This window comes from Sus scrofa, chromosome 13 (assembly GCF_000003025.6).
Source record: "Sus scrofa isolate TJ Tabasco breed Duroc chromosome 13, Sscrofa11.1, whole genome shotgun sequence".
In the NCBI taxonomy this organism is placed as follows: domain Eukaryota; kingdom Metazoa; phylum Chordata; class Mammalia; order Artiodactyla; family Suidae; genus Sus; species Sus scrofa.
The window spans coordinates 29,242,504-29,254,658 of record NC_010455.5 but is presented as its reverse complement, the minus strand read 5'-3'; the positions used below and the strand labels follow the sequence as shown (position 1 = coordinate 29,254,658).

Sequence of the window (12,155 nt, the reverse complement as noted above, 5' to 3'; positions counted from 1 at the left end):
ACTCCCCGAGAAAAACCCACAGAGGGAGAAGGAAGACAGTAACGAGACTAGAAAGTCTAGAAAAAGGAAGTATGAACTGGGTACAAGATGCCTCACCCCTAGGCACAGACCCATGGTTTCGACTTCTATTTGTGTGGCATGAACCAGAGCCCACCCACGATGGCACTGGGGTGAGGCCTGTGCCTCCCTCCAGGAAGAGAACTGGGCTGCTGATGATCTTGTGAGCTGGTGCACCTCCAGTGTGTGGGAATTCCCCCACAAACCGGGAATTGAGCCCCGGCTGGTTATACAGAAAGCACTTAGATAAAAGCTAGTTTCTGCCCAAACCAAAGATTTGTGGACTCAGATGCAAAAATCTGTCATCAGGTCCCTTTGCCCTTGCAGATTTAAGATTAAAGAAATGCAGATTTCTTCATCTTACATTCATGGCCTGTAGGCAGCAGTAGTGTGCTGGTAAATGTTTAACCATACACTAGGAAAAAGCCAAAAAGTCACTAATGGGTAGTGTTTGTAAAGAGCCCCCCACACACCCCCAACGTGGCCAACTTCAAGCTGAGTCTACTGAGTCTACTGAGTCTACTGCAGGGTTAAATAACTATAATATTGGGTTTACCTTACGTGCTAAATGCATCATTTTATCCATGTTCATAAATGAGAAAAGTGAGGCTCAGAAAAATGGTTAATTTATCCTAGGTTGTTAGCTACTAAACTCCGATGGAAACTGGAGTTTAAAATAACTTAAAATTGCTCTGCCTTATGGGAGCTCCCTGGTGGCCTAGTGGTTAAGGATACGGCATTGTTACTGCAGTGGCACAGGTTTCATTGCTTGCCCAGGAACTTTTGCATGCCGTGGGTGCAGCTAAAAAAAGTAGGGGTGGGGTAGGGGGAGCTTTGCCTTAGATCAGTGGTCCTCAAGCTTTTCAGCCTTAGGAACTTTTATTTCTAAGGCATAATTACAAACACCAAAGAACCTTTGTTTTTGTTTTTTTTTTTTTTTTTTGTTTCTTTTTACGGCCGCACCTGTGGCATATGGAAGTTCCCCATGCTAGGGGTCGGATTGAAGCTGCAGCTGCTGGCCTACACCTCAGCCACAGCAACACCAAATCTGAGCTGCATCTGCGACCTGTGCCCCAGCTTGTGGCAATGCCATATCCTTAACCCGTGAGCGAGGTCAGGGATTGAATCTGCATTCACGGACACTGTCAGGTTCTTAAACCACTGAGCCACAACAGAAACTCCAAAGAACCTTTGTTTTTTGTGGATGACATTTATAGTAGTAAAAGTTGAAACTGAGACCTTTTAAAAATTTAGTTGTTTACTTAAAATAACTGTAATAAAATTGTTGCATCTTATCATAAATAATACTTTCATAAAACAATTATATTTTCCAAAACAAAAATATTTTAGTGAGAAAAGTGGCTGGATCCCCACAGCTGCATCTGTATCCAGTGTGCTGTGATGTGTTGGTTTGATTGAAATCTGTGAAGGAAAACCAGCCTCACACAGATGCATAGTTGGATGAAGGAAGACAATGGGGACCCCTTGGATGGATTTTTGGGGACCCCCAGGACTCCTTGGACCTTACCTTGAGAACTGCTAGGCACATAATAATTGCCCTTGTTGGAGTTCCCGTCGTGGCGCAGTGGTTAACGAATCCGACTAGGAAACATGAGGTTGCGGGTTCGGTCCCTGCCCTTGCTCAGTGGGTTAACGATCCGGCGTTGCCGTGAGCTGTGGTGTAGGTCGCAGACGTGGCTCAGATCCTGCGTTGCTGTGGCTCTGGCGTAGGCCAGTGGCTACAGCTCTGATTCAACCCCTAGCCTGGGAACCTCCATATGCTGTGAGAGCGGCCCACGAAATAGCAAAAAAAAAAAAAAAAAAAAAAAGAATGTATACCTGGATGTGTAACTAGGTCGCCATGCTGTACAGTAGGAAAAAAAAAATAATGATGTATTGGGGAAATAAAGACATAAATTAAAAAAAATAATAATAATCCTAAAAAAAAATAATTGCCCTTGTTACAAAAGACAAATGATGAAAAATAACATAGAGTGAAGAATTGGACTCTCTCTCCCCCAGGCACCCAGTTCTCTCACCAGACACCACAAATACTAGATGTCCATTGCACCTCCTTCCAGAGACAAGGCACCTTCACAACCCGTGCCTCTCCAGTTTACCTGCCTGTAGAATCCTGCTCTTGAACACTGACTTTGCCCATTCACTCCAGCCTGAGGGGCTTTGTACCAATGCAGAAGTTGGCACAGTATTCCCTTGACCAGTCCCCATAGCATAAGGAACATGCTTGTAACTTGTGTCTTCTGCCAGATGAGTAGGATAATCCCTAGAAGTAGAATTGGCACTGAAGTGGCACCCATTTAGAATTCTGAAGTATGGGGTAAAATGACCACCCTCCACAGAGGGGGACCAATTCCACTCCCACCAGCAACAGGTAGGTGTGACTTCCTCCTTGGACTTACCAACTCAGTGTGGGAACCAGATGTGAGGTCAGAGGTCTGACTGCAGGACCCAAGGCACCCCTACTAAGCTTCAGCGTGGGTCTCAGAGGCCACCGTTTATCTGGGCAGCACAGTGAGTGTGCACCCTCCGTCCAGTAACGAGTCAACCAATGTATGCTGAAAGGGGCTGGGGTGCATAAGGCTGTTTATACACCCATTTCCTGCCCCTGGTCCTGACAGACTCAACTCATGTCTCTAGTGTCAGATTAACTGTCAATATCGCTGCACAACACTTGGGGCCCCACCCACCTTCCTCTGGGCATCTCTTGAACCCAGATTGCTATGTCACAGGACTGTGATCTTCTAGACCAGGGTGTCTCATAATGTGATGTGCAAACAAATCCCTGGGGGAGCTGGTAAAAATTCAGATTCTCTTTCAGTGGGCCTGCTATGGGGCCTGAGAGTCTGCATTTCTTTTCTTTATTTTTCTTTTTCCTTTTATGTCTACACCTGTGGCATATCGAAGTTCCTGGGCTAGGGGTCCAAGCGGCACTGCAGCTGCCAGCCTACGCCACAGCCACAGCAATGCCGTATCCAAGCCGAGTCTTCAACCTACACCATAGCTCATGGCAACGCTGGATCCTTAACCCACTGAGTGAGGCCAGGGATCAAACCTGCATTGATTAAGAACCCGATTCTAGTCGGGTTCTTAACCCACTGACTGAGCCACAACGGGAACTCTTTTTTATTTTTTTTTAATCAAATAATTGATTCACGGTGTCATGTTCATTTCAGGTGTACAGCATGGTGATTCAGTTATATGTACAAATATATAATATTCCATTGTGTATATATACCACATCTTCTCTCTTTTTTTTTTTTTTTGGTCTTTTTAGGGCCACACCCATGGCATATGGAACTTACCAGGCTAGGGCTTGAATCAGAGCTGCAGCTGCCAGGCTACACCACAGCAACACCAGATTGGAGCCAAGTCTGCGGGCTACACCACAGATCACGGCAAAACTGGATCCTTAACCCCCAAGTGAGGGCAGGGATTGAACCTGTGTCCTCATGGATACTCCTCAGATTTGTTACCACTGAGCCACAAAGGGAACTCCTTATACCACATCTTCTTTATCCATTCATCTGTCGGTGGACATTCAGGTGACTTCCATGTCTTGACTCTTATAAATAGTGCTCCAGTAAACATGGGGATGCACGTATATTTTTGAGTTATAGTTTTCTCTAGATATATGCCCTGGAGTGGGATTGCTGGATCATATGTAATTCTACTTTTAAGACTTTTGTTTGTTCGTCTTGTCTTTTTGGGAGTGCACCTGTGGCACATGGCAGTTCCCAGGCTAGGGGTCAAATTGGAACTACACCATAGCCACAGCAACATGGGATCTGAGCCACTTCTGCAACCAACACCATAGCTCACAGCAGCTCTGGATCCTTAACCCACTGGGGGAGGCCAGGGATGGAACCATTGCCCTCATGGATACTAGTCGGGTTCATTACCACTGAACCACAATGGGAACTCCCTATTTTTAGTTCTTTGAGGAACCTCCATATTGTTTTCCAGAGTGCCTATGCTAATTTACGTTCCCACCAATAGTGTAGGAGGGTTCCTTTTCCCCACACCCTTCTCCAGCATTTATTGTTTGTATACACTTTGATGATGGCCATTCTGACCAGAGTGGGATGATACCTCATTGTGGTTTTGATTTCAATTTTCTAATAATCAGCGATATTGAGCAACTTTTTATGTGCCTGTTGGCCATCTGTATGTCTTCTTTGGAGAAATGTTTATTTCAGTCTTCTGCTCATATTTTGACCTGATTGGTTTTTTTTTTTTCTTTTTTTTCTATCTTTCTTTTTTTTTTTTTTGGTATTGAATTGTATGAACTGTTTGTATATTTTAGAAATCAATCTGTTGTCAATCACATCATTTGCAAATTTTCTCTTAGTCTGTGTGTTTTCTTTTTGTTTATGGTTTCCTTTGCTGTGCAAAAGCTTTTAAGTTTAATTAAAAGTTTAAGTTTAAGTTTAATTAGGTCCCATTTGTTTATTTTTGTTTTTATTTCTATAACATCAGGAGAATCTGCATTTCTGATTAGCACTTAGGTCTTAGCATTACACTTAAATGGCAAAAGTCTAGCACTGATTCTCAAACTCCAGCACAAATAAGAAGCACCCAGAGAGCAAGCAACCATGGCTTCCAGGGTTCAGCACGCCCTCCTGGAGATTCTGATTCTGCAGGTCTGCGGTGGCACCTGAGAATCTTTATTTCCACCAAGATTTTGGGCGATGCTGCTGCTGCTAGCCCATTGACCTTACCTGAATTAACATTAGTCCCAAACCTTGTGTTACTCATCTTCGAGACCCCTTAATTTGCAGAGAAAGAGAGTTTTTTTAAAAGAGTTTTTAAAATTAAAGTGTAGTTGATTTACAGTGTTGTATCAATTTCTGCTGTACAGCAAAGTGACCCAGTCATACATATATGTATATACATTTTTTTTCTTATATTACCTTCTGTCATGTTCTGTCCCAAGAGTTGGGATGTAGTTCCCCATGCTATACAGTAGGATCTCATTGCCTATCCATTCTAAATGTAATAGTTTGCATCTACTAACCCGAGACTCCCAGTTCATCCCACTCCTTCCCCTCCCCGCCCCAACCTTGGCAACCACAGATCTGTTCTCTGTGTCTGTGAGTCTATTTCTGTTCTGTGGATAAGTTCATTTGTGTCACATTTTAGATTTCACATATAAGTGATATCATATGATAATTGTCTTTCTCTTTCTGATTTATTTCACTTAGTATGAGAATCTCTATCTGCATCCATGTTGCTTCAAATAGCATTATTTTGTTCTTGTTTATAGCTGAGTAATATTTCATTGTATATATGTATCACATCTTCTTAATCCGTTCATCTGTGGATAGATATTAAGGTTGTTTCCATGTCTTGGCTATTGTGAATAGTGCTGCAATGAATATACACGTGCATGTATCTTTTTGAATTATAGTTTTGTCCAGATATATGCCCAGGAGGGGGATTGCTGGAGTATATAATCCTTCTATATTTGGTTTTCTGAGGAACCTCCATACTGTTTCCTTAGTGGTTGTACCAGTTTATATTCCCAACAAGAGTGTAGGAGGTTTCCCTTTTCTCCAACCCTTTCCAGCATTTGTTATTTGTGGACTTATTAATGATGGCCATTCTGACTGGTGTGAGGTAGTACATCATTGTAGTTTTGATTTGCATTTCTATAATAATTAGGGATGCTGAGCATCTTTTTGTGTGCTTACTGATCATTTATGTGTTCTTTGGAGAAATGTCTATTTAGATCTGCCCATTTTTCAGTTGGGTTGTTTTTTGTTGTTGTTGAGTCATATGAGTTGTTTGTGTATTTTAGAGATTAGGCCCTTCTCGGTTGCATTGTTTGAAAGTTTCTTCTCCTATTCTGTGGGTTTTGGGGTTTTTTAAAGTGGTTTCTTTTGCTGTACAAAGTTTATAAGTTTGATTAAATCCCATTTGTTTATTTGTCTTTTATTTCTATTGCCTTGGGAGACTGACCTAAGAAAACATTTGTGTGGGTCATGTTAGAGAATGTTTTGCCTATGTTCTTTTCTAAGAGTTTGATGATGTCTTGTCTTATGTTTAAGTCTTGAAGCTATTTTGAGTTTATTTTTGTTCATGGTGTGAGAGTGTGTTCTAGTTGCATTGATTTCCATGCAGCTGCCCAGTTTTGCCAGCACCACTTGCTGAAGAGACTGGTTTTTTCCCCCATTTTATATTCTTCCCTCCTTTGTTGAAGATTAATTGACCCTAGTTGTCTGGGTTTATTTCTGGATTCTCTTTTCTATTCCATTAATCCATATGTCTGTTTTTGTACCAGTACCGCCTGTTTTACTGCCTGTCATAATTATTGCAACTTTGTAATATTGTCTGAAGTCGGGGAGACTTCTGCCTCCTGCTTTTTTTCCCCCTTTAGGATTATTTTGGCAATTATTTGTCTTTTATGGTTCCATATAAACATTTGGATTATTTTTTATAGTTTTGTGGAAAATGTCATGGATAATTTGAGAGGGATTGCATTGAATCTTAGATTGCTGTGGATAGTATGGCAGTTTTAACAATGTTAATTCTTGCAATCCAGGAGCATGGGGTATCTTTCCATTTCTTTGTCTCCTGAAAGTCTGCATTTAATAGACGTGGGATGAATGAGGTGGAAGGGAATGAATACAAGCATGCACCAACCATGTAACTTAGAGCTTTCAGACCAGTTAGAGGAGGTAATGGGTACACACGTAACGGTCTGCAGCTTAGATTTGGATCATCATCAACTTCTTCATTCCTGCCTGCCTTCCAACCAGGTTCAGCCCAGAGTGAGCCACTACCCAGTGCTTGCTAGTACTCAGTTAACAGAACTGCCACAGTCTGATTAATAGCCTTTTGCACCAGCTTTCATGGGCTCGGTGGCCATGCCCTGGTTCTCTACCAGCAGGAACCACCTGTGAATTTGAGCAGGTTTGGGGCAAGAGGAAAGAGGCTGTGAGGAGGCAGCATGCCCTCCCTTTGTTCATTGCCTGTCAAATCCTGCCCCTAGCGTCTGCTTCCTGCTAAGCATCTCCCTGAGGCAGAGGAACTGCAGAGAGGAGCTTTACCCGTGTCACCATTGCCCAGCCCTGTCTCGGGACGCCAGGTGGAGGGCAGTCTCCTGGCTTCACTGCAGAGAATCCACCTCCCATGTTTTTGCACAGGACTGCTTAGAGCTTCCTTGTTCCTAAAAACTGACAAAAGAAAGAGGCCGTCCACTTTCCTGTTAGATATCGTCATACCTGGATGAGCTCAGCCATCTCGTGGCCATGAGCAGAGCTGGTTAGCGTGTGAGAAAGCTAGAAAGAGCTCTGGGTACAGGAATTGAAGATGTATGTAAAGGAAGGACTGTAACGATGGACCAGGGGCTTTAAGATGATGGGAAGTGAGGGCTTGAGGAGGCTGAGTGGGGAGGAAATTGAAATGTCAGTGGGAGAAGGATCAAGATGGTGGAGAAATATGATGTCATGCTCACCTTTTCCTACAAACACATAAAAAAACGCACATCTACATGTAGAACAGTTTGCACAGAACATCTAGTGAATCCTGGCAGAAGAACTTAAACCTCCAATAAGGGCAAGAAACCCTCCACATAACTGGGTAGAACAAAAGAAAAAGAGAGCAAGAGAAAAGGAATCATGATGGGTCTAGCACTCCTGAGAGGGAGCTTTTAAAGAGAAAAGGAACCCACACCCTGGGAAGCCACCTAACCAATGGGGAGACCAGCTGTGATGGAAGGACCTCAAAGTCGCTGAGAAAAGCACAGCAGCTGGACTGAGGAGCACAAAGCAGAGTGGGAGCTGCATAGACCATCTGCACTACCACCCCAGACACTGCAGCCCGAGACTCTAAGGTGGGGGCTGGGTGCTGAGACTCAGGCTCCAGAGGTCAGTTTTGGGGAGAGGACTTGGGTTGGCTGTGTGGAGACTGCCTGAGGACCTAGGGAGCAGTGTGCCTAGGGAAACCAGGAGGAGGTCTGGGCCCACAAGAGAAGCAAGGTGCCATTGTTGGGGAGGGTGAGAGGAGGAGGGGCAGACCACCATAGGAATCTCTTTCCCTGTGCATGCACGGACTCTCAGAGGGTGGGGCGCCTCTGGCACAGGCTATGGGTGGCTAAAGGCCACTTACTTGGGCCATGGGAGACTGGGCGCCTCTTGTGTATGCTACAGGTGGCCAGGCACCTCTTGCATGGGCTAAGGGCAACAGGAGGCTAAGTATGATGTGGTGTCTCTTGCATGATCAACAGGCAGTGGGGACAAACTACAGTAGTCATCTCAGAAATAAGAGGGAGGCATGGCCTGCCACCACTAGGGGTCTGTAAACAGTCTCCACCCGCAGCCTCGTCACCTCAGAGTGTGGCAAAAAAAGAGGGCACTGCAACTGAGCACCACCTGTTTTTGCTCTCAATCCTCTGGGAACCCACCCTCCCTGCTGCTGCCACTATCAAACCCTCCAGGAACCCCCCAGACATGCTTGATCACTGTCACTTCCCAGGACCCTACAACTAGGACCAGCCTATGAAGCACCTTCTGTGTGGGCTAAGTGGGACAAGGTGCTTCTTATGTGGTCTACAGGTGGCAGGGGCAAACCACTGCAGTTATCTCTGACTCCAGAAGTGGGCATGGCCCACCACCATGAGGGGTCCGTGAACAGACACCACTTGCAGACACAGTCACCTCAGACGGCACCAGAGGAGGGCATTGCAACTGAACACCACCCGTCATTGCTCTCACTCCCCCGGAAATGCACACATCCTGCTGCTGCCACTGCTGAATGTTCCAGGCACCGCCAAAACCTTGCCTGAAGACCATTACCACTTCCCAGGACCCTGCAACTAGGAGTAGCCTGTACCACCTTCTGCAGGTCCTTGCTACTGTCAGGAGCCCAGCAAGCAGGCACTGACTACTAGGACTGCCCATTGCCTCCTTCTCCCTGGAAACACACTCAGAACCCTATCAAGGGAATAATAGTCTGCTTACACTGAAGAAAGAGACAGAAAATATCCAAACTCCCACACCAAAAATAAATAGTAACCCCCGCAAAATACAAAGGGGCACTCTTACATATAAAGGGCCCTCCAAGACTACAGTAGTTGGTTTTTCCTAAACTCATAGAAAAAGAAAAATAGAAGCAAAATGAAAAAGCTCAGGGACCACTCCCAGTTAAAAGAACAGGAGAATTCACCTGAAGCAGCAGACAATGAAACACACCTCTGCAGTCTAATAGACACTGAGTTCAAAAAGGAGATAGTGAAAATACTGAAGGAGCTAAAGGTGAATATGAAGGAATTAAGAGTGGATATAAACAGTAATGCAGATTACTCTAGAAAGGAGCTAGAAAATATAAGGAGAAACCAAGAAAAATTAGGAAATTCATTTTCAGAGATGTAAACTGAGTTAAAGGCACTAAAGAGCAGAATGAATAATAGAGAGGAACGAATTAGTGACTTGAAAGATAGAATAATGGAGATCACCCAATCAGGACAGCAGACAGAAAACCAAATAAAAAAAAAGCCATGAAAGGATTTCCCGTCGTGGCGCAGTGGTTAACAAATCTGACTAGGAACCATGAGGTTGTGGGTTCGATCCCTGGCCTTGCTCAGTGGGTTGAAGATCCGGCGTTGCCGTGAGCTGTGGTGTGGGTTGCAGACACGGCTTGGATCCCACTGTGGCTCTGGCGTAGGCTGGCAGCTACAGCTCCAATTGGACCCCTAGCCTAGGAACCTCCATGTGCCACAGGAGCAGCCCTGGAAAAGGCAAAAAGACAAAAAACAAAACAAAACAAAAAAAGAAACAAAACAAAACGAAAAAAACATCCAAGTAGTGTAAGAAATCTTTGGGATAATATAAAGCGGGCCAATCCATGAATGATAGGGATTCCAGAAGGAGAAGAAAAAGAAAGGTGGATAGAAAATATACTTTAAGTATTTGTGAAATTTTTCCAAATATAGAGAACACAGATGTCAAGATTCTAAAGCACAGAGGACCCCAAACAGGTGGAACCCAAACAGGGCCACACTAAGACATAATAAAAACGGCCAAAGTTAAAGAGGGGATTCTAAAGGGAACAAGAGAAAAACCAAGTATTAATTATAAGGGAACCCTCATAAGGCTATCAGCTGATTTCTCTGCAGAAACACTACAGGCCAAAAGAGAGCTCTAAAAAGGAAAAATTTGCCACCTAGAATACTCTACCCAACAAGAATTTCATTTAAAATAGAAGGGGAAATAAAGAATTTCTCCAGCAAACAAAAGCTAAAAGCGTACAGCAATACTAAACCCATTTTAAAAGAAATACTGAAAGAATTTCTCTAAATGAAAAAAAATAAATACGATGGAGGAAATCACAATTGGGAAGCAATCACTTAAACAAGCCAGTATACAGGTCTAAAAGGAAAAAAAAAAAAACCTATTGTAAAAACAACAATAAACACAAGGAACAGCAAAAGGACAAACATGAAGATGTTAAACAAGGACATCAAAATTGTAAAATGTGGGGAAAGAAAAAAAGAAAATCTAGACTCTTTTTTGCTAAAGCAGGCAGATTTAGGAAGGGGTTAACATACTCGGAAAAGCAGAGCAACCACAAATCAAAATCAAACATTACATTCACAGAACCTGAGAAGAAAAGGACTCAAGCATAAAATAAAAGGAAATCATCCAACCTAAAAAAGAAAAGAACAAAGGAGAAGCATAGAATCAACTGGAAAACAAGGTTTAAAATGGCAACAAATACATATTTATCAATAATTACCTTAAATGTCAGTGGACTGAATTCTCCAATCAAAAGACATAAAGTGGCAGATTGGATAAAAAAGCAAGAGCCTACAATATGCTGTATACAAGAGACTCACCTTAGGACAAAGGACACATATAAATTGAAAGTGAAGGGATGGGAAAAGAGATTTCACGTCAATGGAAAAGACAGGAAAGCAGGAGTTACAATACTCATAGCAAACAAAATAGACTTTAAAATGAAGACCGTAAAGAAAGACAAAGAAGGAGACTATTTAATGATAAAAGGGTCCATTAAAGAAGAGAATATTACAATTGTCAATATATATATGCCCCTAATATAGGAGCACCCAGATACATACAACAAATACTAACAGACATAAAAGAAGTTGATGGGAATACAATAATAGTAGTAAGACTATAACACCCCACTCACATCAATGGACAAATCCTCTAGCCAGAAAATCCAGAAGGCAACAGAAATCCAAAATGACGCAATAGAAAAGTTAGACTTAATTGATATTTTTAGGACATTACATCCAAAAAAAATCAGAATATACATTCTTTTTAAGTCACATGGAACATTCTCAAGGATTGACCATATACTGGGGCACAAAACTAACCTAAACAAATTCAAGAGTATAGAAGTTATTTCAAGTATCTTCTCTACCACAATGGCATGAAACTAGGAATCAACCATAGGAAAAGAAATGAGAAAACTGACTACATAGAGACTAAACAACATGCTACTAGAAATCCAGTGGGTCAGTGAAATCAAAAGGGAAATTTAAAAATATCTTGAGACAAATGATAATGAAAAGAGAACCATTCAAATTCTATGGGATGCTGCAATAGCAGTTCTTAGAAGAAAGTTCATAGTGATACAGGCCTTCCTCAAAAAAGAAGAAAAATCTCAAATTGACAATTTAACCCACCACCTAAAAGAATTAGAAAAGGAAGAACAAACAAAACCCAAAGTCTGCAGAAGAAAGCAAATCATAAAGATCAGAGAGGAAATAAATAAAGTAGAGATTAAAAAAAATAGAAAAAAATCAATAAAACCAAGAGCTGGTTCTTTGAAAGGGTAAACAAAATTGACAAACCTCTGGCCAGACTCACCAAGAAGAGGAGAGAAAGAACCCAAATAAACAAAATAAGAAGTGATAAAGAAGAAATCTCAATGGATACTGCAGAAAATACAAACAAAAAAAACTATAAGAGAATACTATGAAGGATTATATGCCAACAAATTTGATAACCTAGAAGAAATGGGCAACTTTCTAGAGACAAACATCCCACCAAAACTGAATCAAGAAGAAATAGATAAACTGAACAGACCTATCACTAAAAATGAAATTGAAT

The 12,155-nt window shown here is 42.3% G+C and overlaps 1 protein-coding gene across 2 annotated transcripts in view; it reads right to left on the bottom strand.

Annotated features, from left to right (window-relative positions):
- CCR3 (C-C motif chemokine receptor 3) overlaps positions 1 to 2,709 on the bottom strand; it is a 34,521-nt gene extending 31,812 nt beyond the window's left edge. The window contains exons 1-2 of one of the 2 annotated variants that reach the window (NM_001001620.1): positions 2,478 to 2,699; positions 2,182 to 2,341 (exon numbers count right to left, since the gene is read on the bottom strand). The gene's annotated coding sequence lies outside the window, so the exon portion shown is untranslated. Of the gene's footprint in view, positions 1 to 2,181; positions 2,342 to 2,477 lie in introns of both variants that reach the window. The other variant, XM_013981570.2, reaches the window with a different exon arrangement.